The following is a 25,589-nucleotide window of genomic DNA, read 5'->3' on the forward strand; positions in this document are numbered from 1 at the left end:
CCCGCCCTTGGAAATCGCCTCTGCACTGGGCACTCAACCCCACAATTGGAAATCCCCTCTGCACTCAGCACCTAGCCCACCCTTGGAAAGCTCCACCAAAACCTGCCCAATAGCACATTGCCCCATCCGGAAATCCCGCCTACCTACCTATAGCAGCTTGCCATGTCCACGTCCTCTTTCTCCATAGCCAATCAGAACGCCTTCCCTGCCTATAAAACCCCAGGCCTGAGAGAAGTTGGGCATGACTTCTCTGGCCTCTTTCCTCGGGACCACAGAAACTCGCCCGGGAGCCAAATAAATTAGCATCTAATTGTTCTCATGCAGGCCTCAGTTTCCTCATTTTAAACTCGGCAATAAACCTTACAGAGAATAAACCCTTACAATTTTCACTTAAATTTTTCCAGTAAACTCAATAACAAAACCATAAAAGTAGAACTGTGTGTGTTGAGTTGTGTTGGATGGGAGGGAACCAGAGCTCCTCATTTTATAGACAAAGAAAGTGAAGCCCTGGTAGTAAAAGGGATTCACCGTGAAGCACACAGTGGGTTAATGGCATGGCCCTGGCTACAATCCACATCTCCTGGTTCCCAGTTTAGTGTTCTTTGCATTTTTCATTAAAGTTCTTCGGCCTCATCTGAAAAACACCAAGATAACCATAAATGGTAACAGTTGATGGTACATGCAGTTAAGCTATGGAAGGAGAGAGAGTTTTTAAGCCTAATCATTAGCAAACAGAATTCCGGTTTCAATAGTTTTTTTTAATATCAAATTTGTTTTTATTATAGAAACAATACCCATTTATTAAATGAACTTTTGAAATTGCACAGAAACAAAAAAGAAGAAAAATTTATAATCCTACCAATTATATAAACAATTGTTAACACTTGAATGTGTTTCTTAATGAACAGATTGTTGGGTATTCACCAAATTGTGCTCATTCTGTATGTCCAATTTTGTATCATGCTTTTATCACAATATTAGAGCACAAGCATTTTCCATTTGTAAATAACATTTTCTCTCATGGCTACATAATATGCTTTGAAGTAGTCATGCCATGCAGAAGATTTTTTTCTAAATTTGTTCACCACTTCAAATAATACCAAAATGAACATGTATTTGTGTATATAATGGTGTTGAACAATGTGTATGGTAGTATACTAGAGGCAGAATTAAGTTTAAGAATCAGAAGATTTTTCAGTCTTTTGGTGTGTAGCATCAAATCACATATATTTATTTATGCATACTTATATAAACATGGTTTAAAACTCTGGAAATAGAAATATAGATAAAATAATATTTTCCATTATTTCTTTAACCTAGAGGTAGATAACTATTGAATATCTTGGTATAGTCCTTCCCCATCTTCTTGAAAATACATACATATGCACATATGATTACCAAATTGAAATGGTCATGCATGGGTGTGTAATAGTTTGGTTTTAGATAGGATTATTTATTACCATGACGATAAATAATACTTAGACATCAAACAGATTTTATTTGTTAATCACAACATATTATCCCAATCACACAACCAAACACACTCCCATTTTTTACCCTTAGTGCAACCATATTCACATGCCCATACCCAAGTAACAGAGAGATTACATATGAGACCACCCCTAATAAGACAACTCTCAAAACACAATCTTGGTTGTAGTTCTCACTGGCTTTCTTCTGAGAAACTGACTCACAAGTGAATATAGGCTGTTGCAATAGCATTTTCTAACTTGAGGCTTCTACAGAGCTCAAAGTAGAATGATACACCACTGTGCCAGCCACCAGGAACAGCTTTGGACCCTGAAACGTTAGATGTTTCCAAAAGTAGAGTTGTTAAGACAGAAACTTTGACATTAGACTCCCCTAGGTACCAGTCATTATTGTACCTCCTATTGTCCGTGAAACTTGAATTAACTTAACCCCTCTAAGCCTGTCTCTCCACCTATAAAAATAAATGACAGTAGCTACCTCAAAGGTTTGAAGCGATGATCAGATGAGACAATGCATATGAAGTACTCAGCACTGTGTCATTGCAGGCACTTAATTTTAACTGTAATTATTATTTTGAGTTCTGGCAGCAGCTTTCTACTCTCACTCTCACAAATATGACTTTCTCTTTCTTCGTTGATCTATTAACAGAAAATATTTCTTGACTGATAATTCCCAAAGTGGTCACTATGGCAATGAATATCGCAGTTCAAAATATTATCATATGTATCTTATTACAAATGTTATTAATGGCTCAAAGCAGTTGAAATTGTCATTAACTATTTTTAATAAATAAGAATATTTCAGTTCTTAATATTCCTACAAGCTTTACATGACAATATTTTCCTCAATCTTCACAAGGCTGTGAAGTATTATTATTACCATTTTGCAAAAGGGCAAACTGACATGGACACTTTAAGAAATTTAGTGACACAAAAGGTCACACAGGTAGAAGTTGAAGAGCAAAGATTTGAGTCCAAGCCTGTTTTAATCCAAGCTCTAAGACCCATCCCCTGGGCCAGGGATCAGAAAACCTTTTCTGTAAAGAACCAGGTAGCAAATATTTTAGGCTTTTCAGACCTTATGTTCTCCATCATAACTACTCTACTCTACCATTACAGCACAAAAGCAGCTATAAACAATACAAAAATGAATTACATGACTATGTCCAACACACTTTATTATGGGCACCAAAATTTGAATTTTATATAATTTATATGTGTCACAATATATGACTCTTTATTTTCTTTTTTTTTTTTTTCTTTTTCTAATGGGAACAGCGTTTCTCTCTTGTTGCCCAGGCTAAAGTTCAATGGTATGATCTCAGCTCACTGCAACTTCAGCCTCCTGGGTTCAAGCAATTCTCCTGTCTCAGCCTCCTGAGTAGCTGAGATTACAGGTGCATGCCACCACACCTGGCTAATTTTTGTATTTTTAGTAGAGGAGGGGTTTCATCATATTGGTCAGGCTGGTCTTGAACTCCTGACCTCAGGTGATCCACCCGCCTCAGCCTCCCAGAGTGCTGAGATTACAGGCGTGGGCCACCACACCTAGCCTCATTTCCTTTCCAACCATTTAAAAATATACAAATCATTCTTAGTTCATGAGTCATATAAAAAATAGTAGGTGGACTATAGATGCATTTACGGGGAGAATACAATTATCAGGAAATGCGGGGATCCACACTGGACAGTTTTCAGGGGTGCAATGCTGCTAGACTCTCCCTCAGGTCCTTTGTTATCCTTTTGGCCTGTAACACTCCTGCAACCCCTCCTCCCCAGCATCTGCCTTTATCTGCCATATGCCTTGTCATCCTTCAAACCAAAATAGCTGCACTGTTACTTCTTGCAGGAAATGCAACAAACCCACCCTTACCGCCACCTCCATACTAAGCAAGGTACCCCTTTTCTGCTCTCTCTTAGCACCCTATATGTTCCCATCAGAGGATCTATCACAAAAAATTAAAACTTGGGTACAAGACTGTCTGATCCAAAGACGAGTGCCATAAAGGCAAGCTTCTGTCTTGATGATAAGCACACCCACTTAGTAATTAGCACAGTGTACAGAATATAAGAGAAGTTTAATACACGTAGGAATGAAGAACAGTGGGAGAAAGGAAAGTGGGGGAGAGGGAAGAGACATATCAAAGTTCTTAGCTGTAAATACAAGCTCTGAACAAGATAAGGAGAGATAGAGAGAGTAGAAGAGGAATCTACACCTGGCCATTAGGAAAAAGGTGGAAAATTGCCAAATGTGAATGTGGAAACCCTTTTTCTACTTCTCGTGAGGGGCAGTCCATGATTCCCTGTAAAAAGGTCTGTTCATCGTGTTGGGACAATGAAGAATAAGGCAGAAACTAGTCTCTTAGACTTGTCCCAGCAAGGACTAGAGAAGAGATACCAACTAGAGGATCTGAGTGCCCATGGATTCCTTAGTCATTTACATCGTGTTCCCTGATAGTGAAATGCAGAGACGGCAATAGCTCAAAATTTAAGGTGGCTTCTTTTAAAAAATATTGTAACAAATGAAAGAATCCAACTGAGGACACAAAGGAAAAAGAAATTAAAGAGCCAGGAGGTGGAGGTATGAGGGGATAGGGACTCTAAAACCTCTTTCAGCTCCGTATCAAACAGATTTGCTCTTTTTAAGAGATTATGGAAGCTTGGATTTGTTCTCCAAAGCACTCCTTTGAAGCAAAGAGTTTAATCAGCACACACCATTAATGCTTCCGATTTGAGGGTTTCTCTTTTTTTCTTTTCTTGACTGGGTGCTCTAAGGGAGAGCTTCTTTGAGATGAAAACATGTGGAATAAGAAACACCAGTCGTTCTCACCACTGCTGCTTTGTGCTTCCTCCTCCCCTCTCCCAAATCCTCTTCCTCACATGTACAAGGCCTCAGAGAGATGCCAACACCTGCTTCTACCATGAGGCTCTTTAGAGACTCAAACAAAGGTTTAACAAGATGTGTTCAGAGTCACACTCCAAACATCTCTTATTCATTCACTCAACTCTTGCATCTGCCAAGAAAGGTGACTATCACTGGACAACTGAAGAAGAACCCAAGAAATGCTCAACATTTTCCTCATTGCCTTATCTTCCTTTCCCCATCCCCTGTTGTTTCTGAAGCAGAAGGGGTACTCCTGGATCTACCAGGTAGATTCTGTTCAAATAGGGCATGAAGCCTACTCACTGTCATTGGAGAAAAGAGTTGAACTATGGACCATACATTTTAAGCCCAAATTTGCCACTAACTTTAAGTAGGCTATTTGATTTCTCTGGGTTCAGGTGGATCCTGTGGCATATCACCAAGATTCCCTCCCACCTACTGGGGATATTAGAAGCTGACAGCTCTTCACTGAAACTCCTTTGCATTTTTAATTTGCTTAGAAAGAATTGTCCAGCACAGAGTCTCCTCCTTTTCCATGAAATAGTTCTCATTCAATTGCTGGTGAGCCATTATAGGAGTACAATATCCTTGTCCCCTTGCCATAATTTGGGCCAGTTCTGCAATGCTGTCCCAGTTTCCACATTTCCTGTAGGATTAGCTAGAACTTCATCTGGCCATATCCTTCCTCTGCTCAGTTTTCCTTCCTTTACTTACCTGCAGGTGTTGATCCTGACAGTCATCCCAATAAAGTTCTTGCACACAAGTCTTGACAATTCTCATACAAATCTCAAAGTCCTCTTTCAGGGAACCTACCTGGGACCTGGCCCTTGACTTCTCCATCTGTGTAATAAGAGGATTCCACCAGATGGATTCCACCAGATTTTCTCCATTTCTGTCTGAAAAACATAAGTAAAGTACAATGATCCAACTGCCAGGCCCACAATACAATCAGCAGAAGCAGCAGCAGCAGGGGCTCACGTGCATCTGAATGCAATTGAATTACCTGATTCAGAACATATCTTTCAAACACTCTGAACCAATAAGTGAAGTGGCAAACAGAGACACCAAAACTTGGGGTCTTTAGGTTGGAACCCTATCTCTGTCACTAACTTGCTCAGTGACCCCAGGTAATTCTCTCTGCTGGGCTTCATTTTATTAATTTACAAAATAAGAGACTTTACCATATTTTTCCTCTCTCTTCATTTTAGATATATTTATGTGATTTCTGCTATGAAAAGGGAAAAAGTTCATTTTTGGAAAAATAATTCCGTCACTCACCATGAATCAAAAGCTCACATTAAGCATCTCATTATTCATGACCCTGCACAGCACCCTCTGCAGCCCTTGCCCTTGGAGAACGTGTGGTCTAAGGCTGGTTGACCTGTACTGGGAGTCACCAGTACAGCCTTGTAAATTACAGTATGTGATAGCCTTGTAAATGATAGCAGGTTTCTCCTTTGCGGATGAGTGGCACATTGAATGAGGCATACTCCCTAGTTCAGTGTGCCACTCATCCACAAAGGAGAAACCTGCTATCATTTACAAGGCTGTCACATATTCAAAGAATAACTAGAAGGAAATAGAAGCTAACATATATGCTGCACTGGCTAAGCACCTATCAGGAATTTTTGTCCTCTTAATTGGATTATAGTTCATTTACTTCTGAAAACAGTCCCTGAAAGTCAACCATCCCCATCCCCGTTTTCAGATGAAGCTGCAGAGAGGGTGTGACCACCCAGAGTCAAGCAGCGAGCATGTGGAAGAACCAAGGCTAGAACCCCAGCGTGGTCCTGTCACACTGTAATGTACAGGCCTGCTCCTCTGTCTGTCTCCTCGGTAAGAGCTGGGAGCTGCTTGCGGGCAGCCCCTATTGCTTTCTTCTGCATGTCCTGAACACCTAGTGTGATGGCAAGTACCTGTTACCAAATATACGTTTACAGCATTACTTAATTAAGGTCTCTTGACTTCTCTTGCTATTTCTATCACACTATCATGCAATCGGCTTTGCTCCTTCACCTCCAAATTTTTCTAAAAATTATTCATCTTGAGACAGGCAGAAGATCAATCTCAAATAACAAACATATAGCATATTACAGTCTCCCAAGTTACATGGTGATAGGCGTCATTTGGTCCCCTTGGGATTTAATAGCTGGCTGACAAGCCTCAGCACTGTCAACGTGAGTGAGATTGGCTCACTTGGGCCAGCTGGGCAAGGATTTCCATTGATTATTCCTAAAAACCCATTATGCTTTTGAAAGCGATTTCATTTTCAGATGGTTTAAATACATCCTTCTTATCATTTTTAAGCATGCCTACAAAAAGCATCCTAAAGATACTTGATCATTCAATTACACTAAATGAGGCCAATGTATATACTACTGCCTCAGAGGTTATCATGCTTAATAAAACATACTTTATAAACCCCACAAAGGCTGTAATTAAATTTACAAGCAGGCGTCCCCACAACTTTAACAAAAGATGTCTGAACTGTGTGCATGCGTGTGTGTGTGTGTGTGTGTGTGTGTGTGTGTGTGTGTTTTAAAGTGTCCTGTTCCATAAGGATTATAGCTCCCCTGCTGTTTGGAAAAGATAATTTCACTTGTAACACTAATAACTTGAGCAGGGGAGAAGCTGGTCGGGTGAATGGAATGCACTTCATTGCACATCTTGGCTCAGCTAGAAATCGGAAACAGATGGTCCTTGCGGCTGGTTTCCCACTCGAGCCCGCACACTGCCAGCCTGTGGTCTTCTGTGGGCTGCTGCTGGCAGTCTGTGACTTGAACATAGTAGGACAGTGGCAAAAGAAATCAAATCTTTTCCAATGAGCAGCAAGTTATAATGAAATTTGACAGATCTGACATTCTATACCCAACATCTAGTTAGAATATATTAACCTTTAGTTTTCTTAAGCGCCTTGCATAGAAGTTGTGAATATACTTATTAGAGGGTTATATCGTCTGAGGGGTTTTTTTTCCTTTTTTTCTTTTTTAACAGGGGGCTTAGGGTTTAGTCCAATCTTTGGTGGCAGCCGGCTAACAGAAAATGCAGAAAAAGTAAAAGTCAAAGAATTTCTAAATGGAAATGAGGCACAAGAACAGCCACCAAGAAGACTGATTCTTTGCAGGACACTGTGGGTGAGTTTCTGCCAAAAATAAATTATCAATATTTTCCTTGCACAATACAGATAGATTGACTGATCAATAGATAGAAATCCATATCCATATATATGCAATATATCAGGTCAAAAATCTGGGCAATCTCTGGGCATCTTATTAAAATAGATGGGGCTGTCTGGACCCTCTGGCATTTTTTTCAATTCTGCCCTTTCAGCTTTGCAGCATTCACTTCTGCCATACGGTAAGACAACCATGCCAGGTGACTTGGGATGCTGGTTTCTTTAAGTCACTACACTCACACCCAGTCATGACATGTACCTGTATGGAGGAGTTTGCTGCCTTCATCAACAAAGGATAAATCTCCCACCAAAGACCTTGACACTTTTCTGAGCTTTGGAGGAACTAGACTTTCTATACTTTTGTGTTGATTTTTCTTTTTATCCTAACACTTACATGTGAATACGCCCTGACTTGAAGGTTTAGATGGTGATGTCCTGAACACCATGTTAGGATTTTCCACCTGCTTGAGGTTACAGGAAAGATCTAGGTGTTAATAGTAGATAATGCCCTTTTTTTTTGAGATTGAGTTTTGCTTTTGCCGCCCAGGCTGGTGTGTAATGACAAAATCTCAGCTCACTGCAACCTCCGCCTCCTGGATTCAGGCAATTCTCCTGCCTCAGCCTCTTGAGTAGCTGGAATTACAGGTGCCCACCACCACACCCAGCTAATTTTTATATTTCTAGTAGAGATGGGGTTTCACTATGTTGGCCAGGCTAGTCTTGAACTCCTGACCTCAGGCAATACACCCGCCTCGGCCTCCTAAATTACTGGGATTACCAGGTGTGAGCCACCGCCCCCAGCTGATAATGCCTCTTAATACAGCTTTTATTTTCTATTCTATTCTTTTCTTTCTTTTTAATCTTTAATCTACCCATTGCTCTAAACTGAACATTTCTGCAGCTTCAACAACAGGGTACATTTCTAATTTCATGTTATCCATGAACCTGGTGATTCAAGGCCATACATATCTGTTAAGCCCAACATTCAACTCTATATAAGAAATTAAAAATATCCAAGGCAGGAAGATCACTTGAGACCAGGGATTTGAGACCAGCCTGGGCAACAAAGCAAAACCCTGTCTCTCCAAAATAAATAAATAAATAGATAGATTTAATTAGCCAAGTGTGGTGGTGTACAACTATAGTCACAGCTACTTGGAAGCTGAGGCAGGTAAATCAGTTGAACCTAGGAGTTCGAGGCCGCTGTACTCCAGCCTGGGTGACAGAGAAATCTTATCTCCAAAAAATGAAAAAATAAATAAAAATTGTCTTCTGAGAACTAACTGGTTGGAATAGCAAAAGCATGCGCTTTTCTTTATACAGACATGGGGATGAATTTCGGCTCTTCTTTAGCGTGTGTCTTTAGCCAAGTCTCTTACCTTTTTGACCCTGATCTGCAAGTTAATAATAGTGATAACAGCCTCCTATGGTTGTTGTAAATGTTAAGTGACATATCATCCCAAAAGCACCTTTAAAAACTGTGTGGCGTGTAGCAGGTGCTGAATCCTGTTACTTCTCTCCTTTTTTGGTTCAGGAGGCAATACCAGGGTGGTGAAGCTCTGCAGTCATCATTCCTGGGCTCCAGCCCTCCTTCTATCGCCAGCTCTGGAGCTCTAAGCAAGTCACTTTACCTCTTGGAGCCTGTTATCCTGGTTGTAAAATGGAGTTAATAATAGATCCTACCTCATAAGGACTTACCTGAAGGAAAAAAAAAAAAAAAACATGTAAAGATCTTAGAACAGTGCCTGCAAGAAGAAACACTCAATAAACATGAACTGTTATGTACAAAATCAAATTACTCTTCTCCTAGACTTTCAAATTTCCAGTGGTCCTAGAAACAGAGCTTGAAAAGAAAGAGAAAATAAGTGTTAGTGCCTGTATCACATACGTTGCTATTAAGTGGGTGAATAAATAAAAGAAAGATACACTTTCATCAAAGACAAATAATAATACAATCAGTTGATGCAAAGTACTAATGGATGGTGCAGATAAGGAAGGCAGCAGGACACCAAGGGTGCTGGGGTCACTGTGAGCTAGTGTCCTGAGGAGGGTGTCATGTACAAGGAGGACAACAGCTTGAGCCAAGGTAAAAGACAAGGTTGTATAAATGGAAGAACGCAAATTTCAAAGCGGCTAGTGTCCTGTGACTTTTCATTCTCATTCTCTAACCATGCAGAGAGCCCCTACTCTGCCCAGCACTATGCTTGGCCTTGTAGCTACTCCGATGGGCAAGATACAGTCCCTGCCCTTAAGAATCTCAAGGTCCAGGAGGGAAAAAGACTAGCAGGCAGGTGATTCCAGAAGAGGGTGCTGAGAGCTGCAACGGAGCAAGGCACAGGTTATTATGGAAGAATAGAGGGAAGGGATCCAACTGAGCCTCACAGCACAGGACCAGAAGGGGGAAGAAAGAGGGCTTCCCTCATCAGGGGAATACTAGTAACAAAACATAGTAACAGCACAATAACTTTAGTCGAGCACTCATTACTTATCAGGGACTATGTACCTCATGCATATTTTTGCTTCTAACTACACTACACTACACACACACTCACACACTTAATAACTATTATCTTCATTTTCCTGATTAGGATAGGACACAGGATCAGAGTGGCTAACTAACCTGGGAGAGGTCACACAGTAACCAAGAGATCCCAGATATGGACAACTGGATTGCAGAAGAATGTTCTCAATCTCTCTACAACCCAGCCTCAGAAAATCATTAATATTCCATATCATATCTCCTGTTAGCAATAAATAGCAAAAACCAAAACCTCTCCTTGGTATTGGTATTGTACACCTGTTGGCAGCAGAGTCTTCGAGGCCTTCATTCAAATGCACTGCAGCAAAGACACAGATAAGAATTCACTATCTTCTGAGCTTTCTTGGGTTCTTCCCATTCAATAAAGAGGGCTAGCTTATTAGAGAGCACTGGCCGTCCTGAGCTGAGTGAGGCTGAAAGTGACTTGCACTTTGCCTGACGCTTCATATTATAAGGAGACAATTCCCTTTCTAATGCTTCCCCATTGTCACCCAGGAAATAGTCCTCATCACTTGACTCTTTATCTAGGGGGATTCCCACTTCTTATAAAATATGCTCAAAGGAAATAAGAAAGGCCAAATTTTGATGGGCTTATTTCTTGATGAGAGCACTGTTTTTGCCTTGGATTCATTCATGTGGAATGGGGAGAAGTATTCAAATGACAAGAGTTAAATTCAAAACATGTAGCCGCTTTCTGTTATATTTTTTTTCTAACTGAAGGCAAACCACTTAGATGTTTGTTTCCAAAAAGGCATCTGTCAGCAATCAAAGGGGAAAAATGCATAAAGCAAATGCAATTGTTTGGAGTAGCATTTCCTGGATCATGTTAAATGCTTGAATTGCTCCCCATTATGCTCACCAAATAATATTATTTCCCAACAATAATTGCAATATTTAACATGTTTTATTTAATCTTGTTTTAAGGCTATTAACAACAGGCCACACTGTGAAAAGACTGATTGCTGCATGGGAAGGACAGCTTCCACCAGCCTGTTAGAGAACAATGATAAAGTTAAATGCACCTAATTGTTCAGGATTTAAAATACTATTATCCAATAATATGTATCATATTTTTTGTTCAAACTATGCGCCCTTTCCTGCAAAATCTTCCCAGCTTTTCTATCATTCACAAAGTGAAATCTGGACTCCAGTTTACCTTGTGCTCCATTCATTCATAAATAATGGTCATGCAGAGGGTGCTCTGAGTCTCAAAAATGCAGCAGCTCGGACAAGAAACAGCTCCAACTTCAGAGATTGCTACAGGACAAACTTAGAGATTGTAAAGCTCTGGACCCACAGGTCCAAGATGTCCATGTGCCCGTATGCCCTGGGAGAAAGCAGAGGAGACCCTAAAACAAGGAAATTCTGTTTTGTCTGCTTGTCAAAGGCAAGTAGAAATGAATGAAGTAGGATCAGAGGTTGGTTGATTCAAAGACAGAATGTTACTTCATTTCTTTGCTTCTTTTTATTTTCCTCCTTTTTTTTTTTTGTTTGGTTAATGATATTTTACATTTTAAAGAGAATTTCCAACTTTTTTTCTTATCTTTCTCTACATGATAAACTTAGGAAAGACTAAGTAATTTTAATGATGCTGCAGTTACACCTGGCAATAAATGTTTTCATTGGCAAGCTCAAGGCAAGTTTCTGTTAGTAGGTCCATTTGCTATTCATAGGACACAAGCTAAAGACATTTCCTGTGCTACTGCAGACTCTTCTTCTGAAAAAACAGGTGACATCAAGGTAATAAAGTATACAAAGATGCTTCCTAAGAGTGATGGCAGTACTTACATTTGATAATAATTCTGGCTACTGCCTCTCACCCCAATATTATTGGAAGAAATCCCATTACAATAAGGGATGAGAAAAAAAAAAAGGAAATGCCATATTTGTTGTATCTGTGGTCATTCCTAGAAGCAGTATGTGCATCATGCTTTAAATTAGAAATATTTTTTGGTGAAACAGGATAAAATTTGCTTTAATACAGTTATGTTTTTCAAAGCAACATAAATATACCTGATGCTAAATGATTAAAATAATACCTACTAAGGAAGAGAGTGGAAATAAGAAGACAAAATGCACCAAGTTTACCTCTTTGGAACTTAAAATATGCCCTGAATAAGTTTATCTAAATATTATTCAGTCAAAAATAAGACTAGAACAAAAAATCCACTGGATAATTAGGCAGTAAATGCATAACTTTTTAATAATCACAGTTGAATAGCTCTGAGAAATACTGATGGACAAATTTTCCCATGCTCCGGAGTACCTATATTGAAGGCCCATAGCAGAGTAAACTGTAGGTTCTTAGAGATCAAAGGATTGCTTATATTCAGAAAAAATTAGGATGTGTTTGGTGCACATCCACAAAAACTAGGACGTGTTTGGTACCCTGATAAAGGTATTTCTGCAGTTCCTAATGTCACACAATTTGAAAGAATATAACAAATACAAGTCATTCTCTCTGCCTCTTTCTCCTTCTTAGTTCTAAGTACAATGACTTGAAATTCAGCAATTGTTGGGACTTTTTCTCACTTTTAAAAAAATATTTTTTACAACCATTCTTATTGGTAGGTCCACGTTGTGGTTTACTTTTCCATACTAAAGAAAGAATGTGTGGTTAAAAACTCCTGTGAAGAAGTTGGCTAGGTTACAGTAAGGAAATCAGAAGTGACTTTCTCTGATTAAGGAAGAGCTCATGTCAAGTTTAACCTGAATTGTGCTAAACTGAATTGATAATGACTGATCGCTTTGCTTACAAAGAATGAGAAAGTCCAAAATTAATTTATTTAAAAAGACACCAAAAAATATCGGTGGTGCCTAGCCCAGCATAGGTTAGAACCTGCAAAATATCGGTAATGTATTTATTTACTCACATAAAAGCACACATCTAAACACAATGCCAGCTGAACCAAAAATCAAGAGACTTGAATGCTGCCATCTCTTGTTTATCTTCTTTCATGACTAAATTAACTAATGAGTTATTTTTTTTAATAAAGTAAGGAAAGAGAAATATTTTTTCTGGAATTTTTTTAACTCCTTGGAAAACCTGTTCAGTTGTTCCCAGATTTAATTTGAGACTTTTCCAACAGAGATGTGTAAGACAGCAAAACTGAACTAAACATCTTTTTTAAAATGCACAGCTCACGTTCTTGAGAAAAGTGGCTGTGAAAAACAGATACTGAATCAGACTTAAAGTCGAAAGGGGGGGGTAAAGAGGGGGGAAAAAGCCCAAAACATTGCATGATAGTCTCTAAGCAGTTCCATCTGTCAAGCAGAAATTTTAGGCTAATAGCCTGTGGCGATCTCCCTCCGCAGTCCACTACCTGCCTTTGTCCTATTAAATCTCTTTATTCTCCTTAAAAAAAAAAGTGGGGGGGGGGGGTTGGTTGTTGGAAGGAAAGGAAAAACCCTGCAGACCAAAATCATCTGAGTGATGAAGCCCTAATTTTAACCACCTCCCTTTGAAGTGTAGCAGTGGGCTCTTGTTTTTTAAAAAGGAGAGAGGAGAAGACAGTGCTAGGAGCAGAAGACTTTTCATCTCCACTTCACCTTGCCACTGGGTCTGTGAGAGATTGGTTCATTGTCAAGGAGATTTTTTTTTTTTACCCATGATTCCATATGGTATGGACCGGACTACATGTTGCCCCACATGCCACTGCAAATGTTTTCTCAATTAGGTGTCTTATCTCCCGTGAGTTAGCATCAGATGAAGCTTGCTGACAGCGTAATGGCAGGGAAAGCTTCCGACGGCTCCATCAAATGGCAGCTCTGCTACGACATCTCGGCCAGAACTTGGTGGATGGTGAGTTGGCAGCCGGAGCTGCTTTTTTTTTTTTTTTCCTTTTCTACTTTCCCTCCCTCTTTGACAAAATGTCCCAGACCTCACATTCATCAAACTCACATTTGATTTTTTTCACACTATTCAGTGAGGCAGCCTCACACTGCTGCCTCTTGCCATCCTCTCTCTGCCACTCTGCGACTTGAGTTCCCAGGAACACTTGCCCTCATTTTCCATGGGACAGTATTTGGGGTTTTCTTTCCTTTTTTTTTTTTCTTTTTAATTCTTTTTTAAAGAGTATCAGTTGTAAGGTGGAGGTGGATATTTTAGCCAAGTCAGTCTTGGGGGAAAAAGTGAAACATTCGTCCCAGTCCTCAGGTTTTGCTCCTCTCTCTCTAGTTTCACATCCCCCTTACTTTTGTTTTCAGGGACTCTGGGGTGTATGGTTTTCTTTGGCTGTGGTATTTTCTGAGGACGAGTGTTGGGCACTGAAGAGAAGCAAGCCCTGAGTGAATTCCAGTCCTGGCCAATTAATTGGATTGCCTGAAGTCACCTGTGAGAGGACTCCCGGTCCCCACTCCCTATTTTCCATCAGGGGATCCGCAGCTCTCATCTAACTTTTCCCCGTTTATGTCAGAGCAGATTTCCATCTCTTAGGCACTCTAGCTCTGAGTGGAAAAGACCCGCACACTCTATCTTTCAGTTACTCTGGATATAAATAAAGTTTTAATAAAGTTCTGCCATGCAGCGGCAGAATGAGTTAACTTACATGTCATGGTCAACCAGGACAGGCAACCTTTGACATCTTGGATCTGTAAGAGGTAGAGTGAGTTGGGAGGATGCACAATAGCTCATTGTCACAGGAGATGCAAGTCCTGTGAGGAGGAGAGTCCTCAAATCATTACTGCCCTTGTTAGGATGGTGTCCGTTAAGGATTAATTTGTTAGCAGTGCATTTCTAGTTTTCCGTAATTATTATTCTTGCAGCAAGCGTGAATTCTTCCAGGGAGTGAAAAAAAAGTTTGCTGCCAGGACAATGCATGTATTATCCGTTCCTAACTGGACCGTGAACTTCAGCTCATTTCACATAGATATCAGTTTAAGAAAAAAAGAGAGCGAGAGAGATGTTGAAGGGGGAGACTGGCGAATGGAATTACAAAACAGGGCATGGTCGGTTTCATTGTATGATCTGCAGAAAGAGTTCTCTTTTCCCCTTCCTGGACCAATGGTGTATCATTTTGGCAAGTTTTAGGAATTCGGAGGACTGAGAGACTGTTAAAAGTGAGCTACCGCAGGATTCTATCCGGCTGCTTCTTGGGATGCAGTATGTCCATCCTAAGGACTCTTGAGTTAAAGTGATTGTGGGTATGTGTGTCCATGTGTGTTTTAACTTGTAATTTCTTAATTAGACATTAGAAATTTTACCAGTAATTTCAGAACAATGTTACATGCAGCTTTTGGCTAATTAGACTAGCAGTAGACTATCCACTCTGACCCTGAACTTTTGTTCAGGGCACTTATTTTCCCATTAGAGTTTTTGCCAGCAAGAACAAGGTTTACTTGTATGCTATGATGTTGCCTATTGCTTCACTTTATACAGCTTGTTAAACATTAGAAATGAATATACTGATTGGTTTAGTAATTGTTTTCTAAGTTGTAAGCTTTTTTAAAAAAAACTGCACGCTGATGTCATATTCTGGGTGAAACATTCTACTTCCTTGTATTTCAAGAGCTCATAGATTTTATAGACTGTTACTTTTTATGGCAAATTGTGTCATCTCTTTTTTTTTTCTTTGCAAAGATCACCAAATGCTTCTCTTTTTTTAACTTGGAAAACTGTAAGTTCTTTTTTGTAAAGTTTACTTGGAAGTTGCTTTTCATTTAAAATTATTTTACAGATGTTTTACCGCCGGGAATATAACATATAAAAGTGGTGGAAACATTTAGCAATGCAGTTGCCTAAAAATAAACAATGTTGAAAGCTCACATGCTGCTGTTTAGGCTGCAAACTACAGGGAAGTTTCTCTAAACTTCAATGCTTCTAGATCTTTGCTTTGAAAAGGGGTGAGAAATCAGAGTGCTCTCTAAAGAAGTTATACGAGTTATCATAGGGAATAAATCAATTTGTTTCTTTCCCTCAAAGGTGATCACATACCATAGCATTTCAGATCTGCCAGTTACAAATAATTATAATGTAAATTTCCCATTATAGATGGGAAATTGAGGACTTTGATGAAGGAGGAGGGAACTAATTAAAATAATACAAATTTCACATTTTCTCTTAGTCTTAGATCTCTTTCCTTGAATAACACGCTCTCCCTCTCCCTCCATTCACCCATCTTGCTATCCCAAACAATTTTCCCCAGCTGAAAGAAAAATTTAAACTTCCCTCTGGCTGATATAGTTCTTTAACCAAAGGATAGTACAAGATCGGAGTTTCACACTAAAGGCAAATAAAGCTTTAAAATTACCTCATGCGTCATCTGGCTGCACAGACTCCCGGCTCATAGTGGGAACCTCCGGCTTGGTCCTCCCAGCATACAAAGGCAACTCAGTGAATGCCCCCTCCGCCCGTGGAGACGCGGCCTCAGCTGCCAGCGACAGGATATGCAATTTTGCTTTTTAATGAATCGTAAACAATTTGTATGGCAAATGAGTTTGTTTGTTTTAGTTTGGGGGCATATGTTGTACCAGGTTGTAGACAGTCATTACCTACTCCAGAATTTTAGGTGAGAGTGAGTAGAGACCCGGATCATTTTTATTTTTCTAAATAATAAAGACAAACTAGGATGAAAGAAACTGGTTAATAAAAGACTGAGAATAACAACCTCTCTTCTCCTTCTCTCTCTCCCCTCTTTTCCTCTCTTTCCCCACCCCCTCTCATAACTCACTCAAACTTACAGTACGGCTTTAGCTACACTTTTTGACAACTAACTGGAAATGATCGGTTTACTAGATTAATCTTTAATTTTTTAAGTATAAATTTTAACTTTGTCTTTAAAAGACAACTTTTGTTTAAGGAAGAGTTATTTTAAAATGTGAAATACTGAAAAGGGCCATCTCTGTCTTGTATTACTTTTTGTGGTTGAAGCTAAGGTTGCCTTGAGGGTCATGGGCTATAAGAATTATAAATACATTTTTATATCAAAATGGAGCAAGAAAGGGGTCTTGTTATTGAAAAGTCAAATAAAAACGTGTATTCTAACCCACAGAGTTGTAAACAACTTAGAAGTTAACAAGCAACCAGGGTTCGAGCACGTACATTTTAACAGTAATTACCTTTGGCGCTGCCACTTATAAGAAACCTTTTGATATCTGAGCCACTTCTCTAATGCTTTAATCATGCAAATCAAGAAATAGATATTACGTATCAACTTAATCTAGCTCTGTTGGGACATCGCTAGTAGAAACTCTCCCATAGAAAAGTAAAGAAAACCCTCATGAAATTTTTGTCAGCTCCAAATGAAATGGAGGCACCCTGGAAGCATGTATTTGCTTCAAAATATAATTCTGTCCAGCAGAATTATCTCCATTCTACCCATATGGCATAAAACGAAGGCAGAATGAACATGCTCCTCTTCGTAATGATTTAGTGATAACAATGTGTTATGGGACTATTTTTATGTGAATTACAAAATGCACTTGTCTTGCTTCTGCCCTCCAATTTAAAAACTCATGGTGACTGTGAAACAAAGGCAACTAAATTATCCTACAACCCCCTCACCCCATGCTAGGTCCTGAAGCACTTATTTTGGGAGCATTCTCTTTAAAAAATTTGACATACGCTTTTAAAATCAAGAACTGTCTGTCACTTAACACAAACTTGTACAACTTTGCATACCAGGAAAACACTTGGGCAAGAAGGATATGCTATGCCTTGTAGTATAAATGCCTACTTTTTAAAGTGTACATGTAAAAAAATAGCAAGATACTTCTATGAAATACTGCCTTACTATGTTCAACAAATCAAAAAAATAAAACCCTCAATTTCAGCCTACTTCCCAAATGAGTGGCAGACACAAAATTAAGAACTCGTATTTCATGGAAACCTTTTGTTGCTGTTAAGATGCATTGGATTCACATCTTGTGTTGTATTTACCATTTCAATTTTTAAAATTCTCAGAGGAACAACTCTTGTTAATGATTGTTTGTTGTAATTCTTTGAAGATATGGCCTAATGGAAATTTGTCTGTGAATTTGCACTTACGCTTTTATGATAAACTAGGAAATTGCTACAATGTCTATAAATAAAAATACTCAAAATGAGGGGATTCAATAAATTATAATGCATATTATATCCTCAGCACCCAGCATATTTTTGAGTCCATGATAAACATATTTATACACATCCAATTTAATGCATTTGTACACTCTGTTTTGAAGTATTCTCACAGATATTTTGCAGATATTTGCAGTGCAGTGGCTCTACCTGAGTTTATTTTTAAATGTATAATTTTATTTTTATTGATCATTATAAATACATGTAAGTACATTAATTTCTAAGAATATGCATTAACTTACAAGATTTCTGTACACTCTGACATTATTTTCTCACAGTATAAGCAGATTGCAAGTAAAATCTGAATGGGGTATGTTCTTTTTCTCTCTCTCTCACATATATTAAGAGGTTATCTTTACCATTTTCTTTTAGATTAGCCTTGTACAACATCTTTTAAAGTACCATTTACTATTTTTAGGGAGAAGTAAATACATTGAACTATGTTCCTATCTTTTTTTCTTTAAATCAAATTATGATCCAAATGTACTTCATTCAGAATTGTGATTGGTTACTTAAGCAAGCCTATGTACTTCTATCTTTTTTAAAATCTTGATTTCCTGTTGTTATGCTCATATTTCTCCTGTGAACTTTAGACAGTGAAATAAATGCTTTGTCCTTACTTATTTTCTAGTTGACTTTTCTTCACCTGTACTGAATATTGACAGGAATGGTTCTAATTTAAAACCAAAAGAGTCAGGGGCTGATTAGAAGACAGGAAATTGGAGGATTAAACTGTCTGGTTGCACTTCCTTTACTTATCAGCACTCAGTAACTCACTCTAGATTACAACCTCAATGGGACAATTTTTACAATGCATTGTTTCTTCTGAATGTTTACATATATACAGTGCATGTGAGGGTGTGTGTGTGTATGTGTGTGTGTGCATGTGCACGTGTGCAACCAGGCATGCACATGCATCTGTATGTGTCTGTGTGTGCACTCATGAGTAGGAATAGAAAAGAACCAGCAGCTGGTAGTTATAACTAGATGCTTTTAAGTGGGATAGTTTTAAACCAAAGGGGCTTATACTATAGGCATGAAAGTTCATTCAAAGACTATAATCCCAGGATATTCTCAATACTTTCTTATGAAAACAGTTCTGTGAAACCAAGCAAACAATGAAATACTATAAGGGAGAAAGCAAGACGCACTATTTTGGAAATGAAAAATAGATTGCAGTAGCCCTGATGCAGTCCATTTTTCCTCAGGTCTGCTCAAATTCCAAACACCCATATTAGTGAATGAGTAGAGAAGGGGACCCATAAGGAGTTGAGGGGGTTAATCTAACAAGCACTCAAAACCATTTTGAGATCCTTTGGCACCAACTAAGAAAGGAATCTTCCTAACTGTAGCAGCAGGTCTGAATGCTCCAGGTGAGCATATATGATGGCATGGGTGCTTGGCGGAGAATGAAGTAGAAGATCAGGACAACAGGGTAAGGATTCATCTTATGCCATCAGATCATTTAAAATTAAAAATAAATAACGAAAACAAACCACTATTCTAGATTTTTACTGTATCCTATATCTTTGCTGAGCTGTGCTCTGGAAACCATGCTGAGAACTGTCATTTCTGACCTCACTCTGCTCACCTCTCTTGCCCTCAATAAGTATTTGTTGATTTGGCTTAAGAGAGTTCTAGATGAGTATGTGACCATTTTTCCTGCTTCTAATTACAATGGTGGGTTGTAATTACAGAGGTAGGGATAGGTAATTACAATGGTGGGTTCTACTGAGAGATGAAAAGGAGTGAGTGTGTGATCTTGCAAAATGAGTTGGTTTCTTAGACTGGTAGAGCTGGGAGTTAGCATTTAGGGGCTTGTTCTGACAGTCCTCTATTCCTTCACTTACTCACCAAATATGTATTGTGCCCCCGCTAAGGTCCACAAAGGGAGAAAATCAGCGCTGCTTCTGCCAGCTGCCATCATTCAAGTTTTAAAAGCACTAGGGAATCCCTCTGCATGTAATGAATAACATTGATTGATAACTATCTGTGAGAATCCGTGCTAGGAGCTTTACATATATTTTTTTATTTTTTCATTTAATCTTCACCACAAACCTATAAAGTAAGCATTATTGTCTTGCTTTATATATATATACAAGAACCAAAACTTTAAAAAAGTGGCCCACTGCCCAAGGATGTGCACAGGCCGAGGATGGGCTACCCAGACCGTTCAATCTGTTTGTTTAATCTTAGATCAAATTTGTCTGAAATGAATGTATGATTTTAGCACTAGAATGTAATGTTATTCAGAACTTCACAGACGTAGGACCATCCTTTGGTAGGACAGTGTTTGGGAGGCACAGTTCTGTTTGCTAAGATAACAGAGGCAGAAAATGACTTATACAGTGTCAAAGGCAAGAATAGGACACAAGTCTTGTGATATCTGGTCCCTGTTCCAGAAGCATTGTCCACATTTCTGTTCTGAAGCAGAAAAATCCAGTCTTACTACCCACAAAAGAAATTCGTTAGAGAGATGCCAGAGTCTGATGCAAAGAATGCACCTAGGCATATTAAAATGCACCTTTCATAAGAAGATGCATGCATGGGTCAGGGAAACCCAATGTGTCTAAGTTCTTGACAAAATATTGAGAATATTTTTCCTGCTAGTAATTTAATCTTTATTTAGCAAATATTTCACTTACAGTTTTAAATGGAGCATGCCATTAAAGAAAAAAAAAAGAGGCCATCTTTCCAAAGAAAAGTTCCAGGTTTTGGCTTTCTGTCTTTTTTTTTGTAAACAAGCAGAAATGCCAACATCAAACAGTATTGGTGTTGAATACTTTCTGTTGCCACAGAATTGCTAATTAAAGGTTTGTCCCAATGTAGAGTTTTCTGTAAGAGAAGACACAATGCAGGATATATATTGCCTAATGGCAAAGATCTTAATACACACATTACAAGTAAACATCTATTTTCCAGACGACTGCTGATTATAAACAGTATGTCTCAGCCAGAGCTTTTTAATAGTGCCACATGTGGGAGAGATATTTTATTCCTCCTAATCCAAGTTCCTTTTGTGATCCTTGATGTGCACATGGTATTGCCCTACTGACTATTTTAAATGGATGGTAATTGGGAATAATGACCGGGTCAGAGGTAGGGATGGGTAATCCTGGGCAGAGCAGCCTTCCACCAAGTCAAAGCACATGAAGCCCTAGAGCTGGAAGCCGGCACTTATCAGCTGAATTGAGCACACAATGTACGTGGCTGGCCCTTCTTGCCAAATAGATATCACATTACACTTCCCATCTCCTCCACATGACCTAGGTATAGACAAAGTCTAAACCCATCTAGAAGCTGAAACATTTTTGTTCTGAGAATAATCCCATCTGCCTCCCCTGACTCCCAACATCCTCTGACCACCCTCTCCTTCACAAATGCATGCTTTTCAGTCCTGCTGATGAAATGGCTTAGCGGCTGGGTTTGATAAGCCCCTTCAAATGTTGAAAAGATAAACAGTGTCGGCTACATAATTGATTTCATCTATTCATTTACAAATCAATTACAGTCATCCCACCTTATTCAAGGAGGATACATTCCAAGACCCCTCACGGATGCCTAAAATCACAGTACCGAACCCTATGAATACTATTTTTTTTCTATACATACATACATATGATAAAGTTTAATTTACAAACTGGGGATAGTAAGGGGTTAACAACAACTAATAATAGAACAATGATAGCAATATACTATTTTAAAAGGTTATGTGAACATGCTCGCTTGTTTACTCTCTCAGAATATCTTATCATACTACACTCTCCTATTTGCAGAATGAGGTTAACCTCAGGTAACTGAAGCGGCAGAATGTGAAACCATGTATGAGGGTGGACTTCTGTAAAATTACCATAAATTGTTATGTTGTGTCTTACTTTAAGAAAAATGGCAACATCAGTTCCCATTTTTGTAAATATGAGAGAAACAACCTGTTATCAGGTGTTAGAGTCTGAACTCCATCCTAGCAAATAGTAAGGAATCTTTGAATGCTTGTAATACATTACCCAATACTGAGGTCCAAGTCAACACAGTATTGTTGGTAATACTGCATAAGAAAAAAAAAGACAAATAATTTGGGGTGGGGGAATAACTATAAAAGGGATTGATATGATTTCTCAATGGAAAAGTCTAGAAATAACAAAAATAAACACGAGGGCCACAAATACACACGTCTTTAGACCAGGCAGGTCAACTCAGTAGAAGAGGCAGTGGGGCTGTGATAAAGACAGTGAGGAGTGGTGGGGTCTGTGATACACTGGAAAGTGATATCCATTTACCACAAACAACAGTGAATACAACACCGTACTAACCAAACAGAATGCATTCGCTGCCTGGGACCTAAAGCTATTGCGCATACACCACGGATCAGAAGAAAGAATGAGGTTCTGGCATCAAAGTGTTTTATTCCACAAAATGCAAGAAACCTAAAGGTTACAGGGAAAGGGATCACAGCAAATGTAACCCACATAAACTACTACACTACAGGTGAAACAATTCACGTCTATTCTTTTCTTCCTGGCAGGCTTTTGTGGGTGGGAGAAGAAAGGCAGAGGACCATGTCAGTATTGAAAATAGGAAAAGAGGCCCTAGAGCAGGAAAGACACTTGGCAGACTAGGGATGTTGGGAGATGTTGGAGGACTCATAAGGGATGCAGAAAAAGAAGGCTGGTGATGATAGAGACCTGCAGAGCCTTACCTGACCACTCCAGTTCCCTCCACTCAGGCCCCGGATTTTTCAAAGTAGCCTTGACATCCCCAGGGTCTCATGGACTGTGAGTTCCAGAAAAAGATTCTTCCCTAGCATACAGGCTGATGCTCATGCCCATTTTATCCACCCAACAAACTCTACCTCTCCTGCTAGGCTCGGTACAAATGAAAGCTTCTTCCTTTGCCAGGTCCCCTCAGGCAAAATGAGTCACTTCCTCGCTCCCTCCCTCTGGCCTCACAGCCCTTTGCTCATAGTATTGTGACACTGATTAAATTATGTTGCTGTTTTTCTGTTTACTATCCAACTGACTACATTGCTTGTTGCTTAAAATTCAAGTCTACACCGGGCTCAGTGGCTCACGCCTGTAACTAGCACTTTGGGAGGCCAAGGCGGGAGGATCACCTGAGGTCTGGAGTTTGAGACCCACCTGGCCAACATGGTGAAACCCCGTTTCTACTAAAAATACAAAAAATTAGCAGGGCATGGTGGCACGTGCCTGTGATCCCAGCTACCTGGGAGGCTGAGGCAGGAGAATTGCTTGAGCCCAGTAGGTGGAGGTTGCAGTGAGCCAAGATCATACCACTGCACTCCAGCCTGGGTAACAGAGCAAGACACCATCTAAAAAAAAAAAGAAGAAGAGGAAAGTCTAGGATTCTACAGTTCATGTCTCCGGTGCCTAGCCTGTGGCATGTACCACCTCCCTACATCCCCACCAAAATAAAAAACAGTGTAGTTCGGCAGGAGGTAAAGTTGGGAAAGTGAGGGCAAGAAGAGCTAGTGGGCCTCCCAGGACTCAGCAGGAGCCTCAATACTACAGGAGGTAGATCATCCAGTAAACGGCTGCCTGCCATGTGTTGATGGAGATTTGTGACGCCTGTGTGTTGACTGCTTGCTCTGTGTGGGCACTGAGCCTAGTAAGTGCTCTGCACACATGGGACATTCCTCAAAACACCCCTTTGATATCATTATCATTGTTTCCAGTCCACCGATAAGGAAACTGAGTCACAGGGCTGAAGAGGCCAATAAATAATCTGATAAACCCCGAAGCTGTGTTCTCCTATGCCGTGATGATGGTAATAGGTCCAGCACTGTCGTGTTCTGACTAAGGCTCAGAAAAAGACTGTGATAATTAAATGCAGGCAAAGTTTTACCTCATTTTGTAAAGGAGAAGAGTGGAGCTCTAAAAGCCTACAGTTCTTCCAAAGTCAAAGTCGTGACAAAGTTTGGGTCTGGAAGAGTGAGCTTCGTACTCTACCCATGGTAGAGAATCGTAGCATATGTTATTATTTAATTCAAACCAAGCAAGCGTTTTCTCCTTCCCTAGAGTTACAGGTTAACAGAAGATTTTCACTTTTTTCTTTTGGCTTTTCTGTATCTTTTAATTTTTCTTCAATGAACATGTATTTTTTACTTATAAAATGATGTTTAACAAAATCATACTCACTGAAAATATTAGTCCTCTTCTCATTGATCTCATAAAAATGGCAGTAGCAGATGTCATAAGACTCTGGGCTTTGAGGATGTACATATATTCAAAGTTGAATGGTACCCATTTTTTTTTCATTAAAATCAATATTCAACTACTCAACTGTTTTTTTTAAGAATCCCTCCACTTTTTTTTTTTTTTTTTGAGATGGGGTCTCACTCTGGCACCATGATGGGACTGGAATGCAGTTGCACAATCTCAGCTCACTGCAACCTCCACTTCCCGAGCTCAGGCAATCCTCCCACCTCAGCCTCCCTGAGTAGCTGGGACTATAGGCACACACCACCTCCCCCAGCTAATTTTTCGTATTTTTTTGTAGACTTGGAGTTTCTCCATGTTGCCCAGGTTGGTCTTGAACTCCTGGGCTCAAGCGACCCCCAACTTTGGGCCCCACAAAGTGCAGGGACTACAGGTGTGAGCCACCGTGCCTGGCCAAGACTCCTCTTTCTATAGTAGATCAGGTAGTTCTTCCTATTTGCCACTTCCCAGTGTAGAAGCTGTCAGGAGCACTGATTTCTGAATAATTGCACTGGTCAAATCCTGGTTCTGTCTTGGATGTGCTGCATATATCTATGGAACGGACAGTGACATGCTGAATTTGTTTGTGTCTTCAAATTAGAAATCAAATAATCACAGTGCATTCGGAAGATTAGATGAAACAACGCATATGGCATACCAGAAATCTGGGAAGGATTCTGACACCTTCCTCTTGCTTACTCCACATCTAATCCCAAATAAATCCTGATAAATTTACCTCTTAAATAATTCCTAAATCCATCCACTCTCTCCAACTCCACGACTCTTCCCCTGTCCAAACTACTATCTGTCTAGCCCACATTACCACAGTAGCTTCCTAACTGGTCTCATTGTATCCTTGCCCTCCACAATTTATTCTCTACACTTAAGGCCAAAGGATCGTTTCAAACACACGTAATCACCATTTCAGTGGATTACTCTTGCTCCTAAAGAGCAAAATCCTTAATGGAACCTGCATAGTTTTGCCTTTCCAAGCCTGTCTAGAGGCATTCTTCTTCTCCCTAAACATACTCTTGCCAGTTAATCTTCTGTGAGTTCCTAGAAACCCTCAAAATCTCAAATCCTACCCACATTCATCTGCTTTCCCTAGAAACATTTCTGTTTGTAGTTAACACTTCCACACCATTCTCGATATGAATGTGGCCTTTTCATGAAAATTTCCCTGTCCCCAGACTTCATCAAAGAGCACTACTGATAAACTCTCAGGGCACTCGA

The 25,589-nt window shown here is 39.5% G+C and overlaps 2 long non-coding RNA genes across 2 annotated transcripts; one reads left to right on the top strand and one right to left on the bottom strand.

The window, feature by feature from the left end:
* Positions 1 to 737: 737 nt before the first annotated feature.
* Positions 738 to 16,425, bottom strand: LOC103794469 (uncharacterized). Its single transcript, XR_621831.5, has 4 exons — positions 16,337 to 16,425; positions 9,019 to 9,247; positions 5,188 to 5,270; positions 738 to 1,800 (listed from the first exon to the last, which is right to left on the bottom strand). It is a non-coding gene; the product is annotated as an uncharacterized LOC103794469 (long non-coding RNA).
* On the top strand, positions 13,697 to 18,763 carry LOC144577162 (uncharacterized). Its single transcript, XR_013520505.1, has 2 exons — positions 13,697 to 13,890; positions 14,295 to 18,763. It is a non-coding gene; the product is annotated as an uncharacterized LOC144577162 (long non-coding RNA).
* The last annotated feature ends 6,826 nt before the right edge of the window (positions 18,764 to 25,589 follow it).

This window comes from Callithrix jacchus, chromosome 7 (assembly GCF_049354715.1).
Source record: "Callithrix jacchus isolate 240 chromosome 7, calJac240_pri, whole genome shotgun sequence".
NCBI classification, from domain to species: domain Eukaryota; kingdom Metazoa; phylum Chordata; class Mammalia; order Primates; family Cebidae; genus Callithrix; species Callithrix jacchus.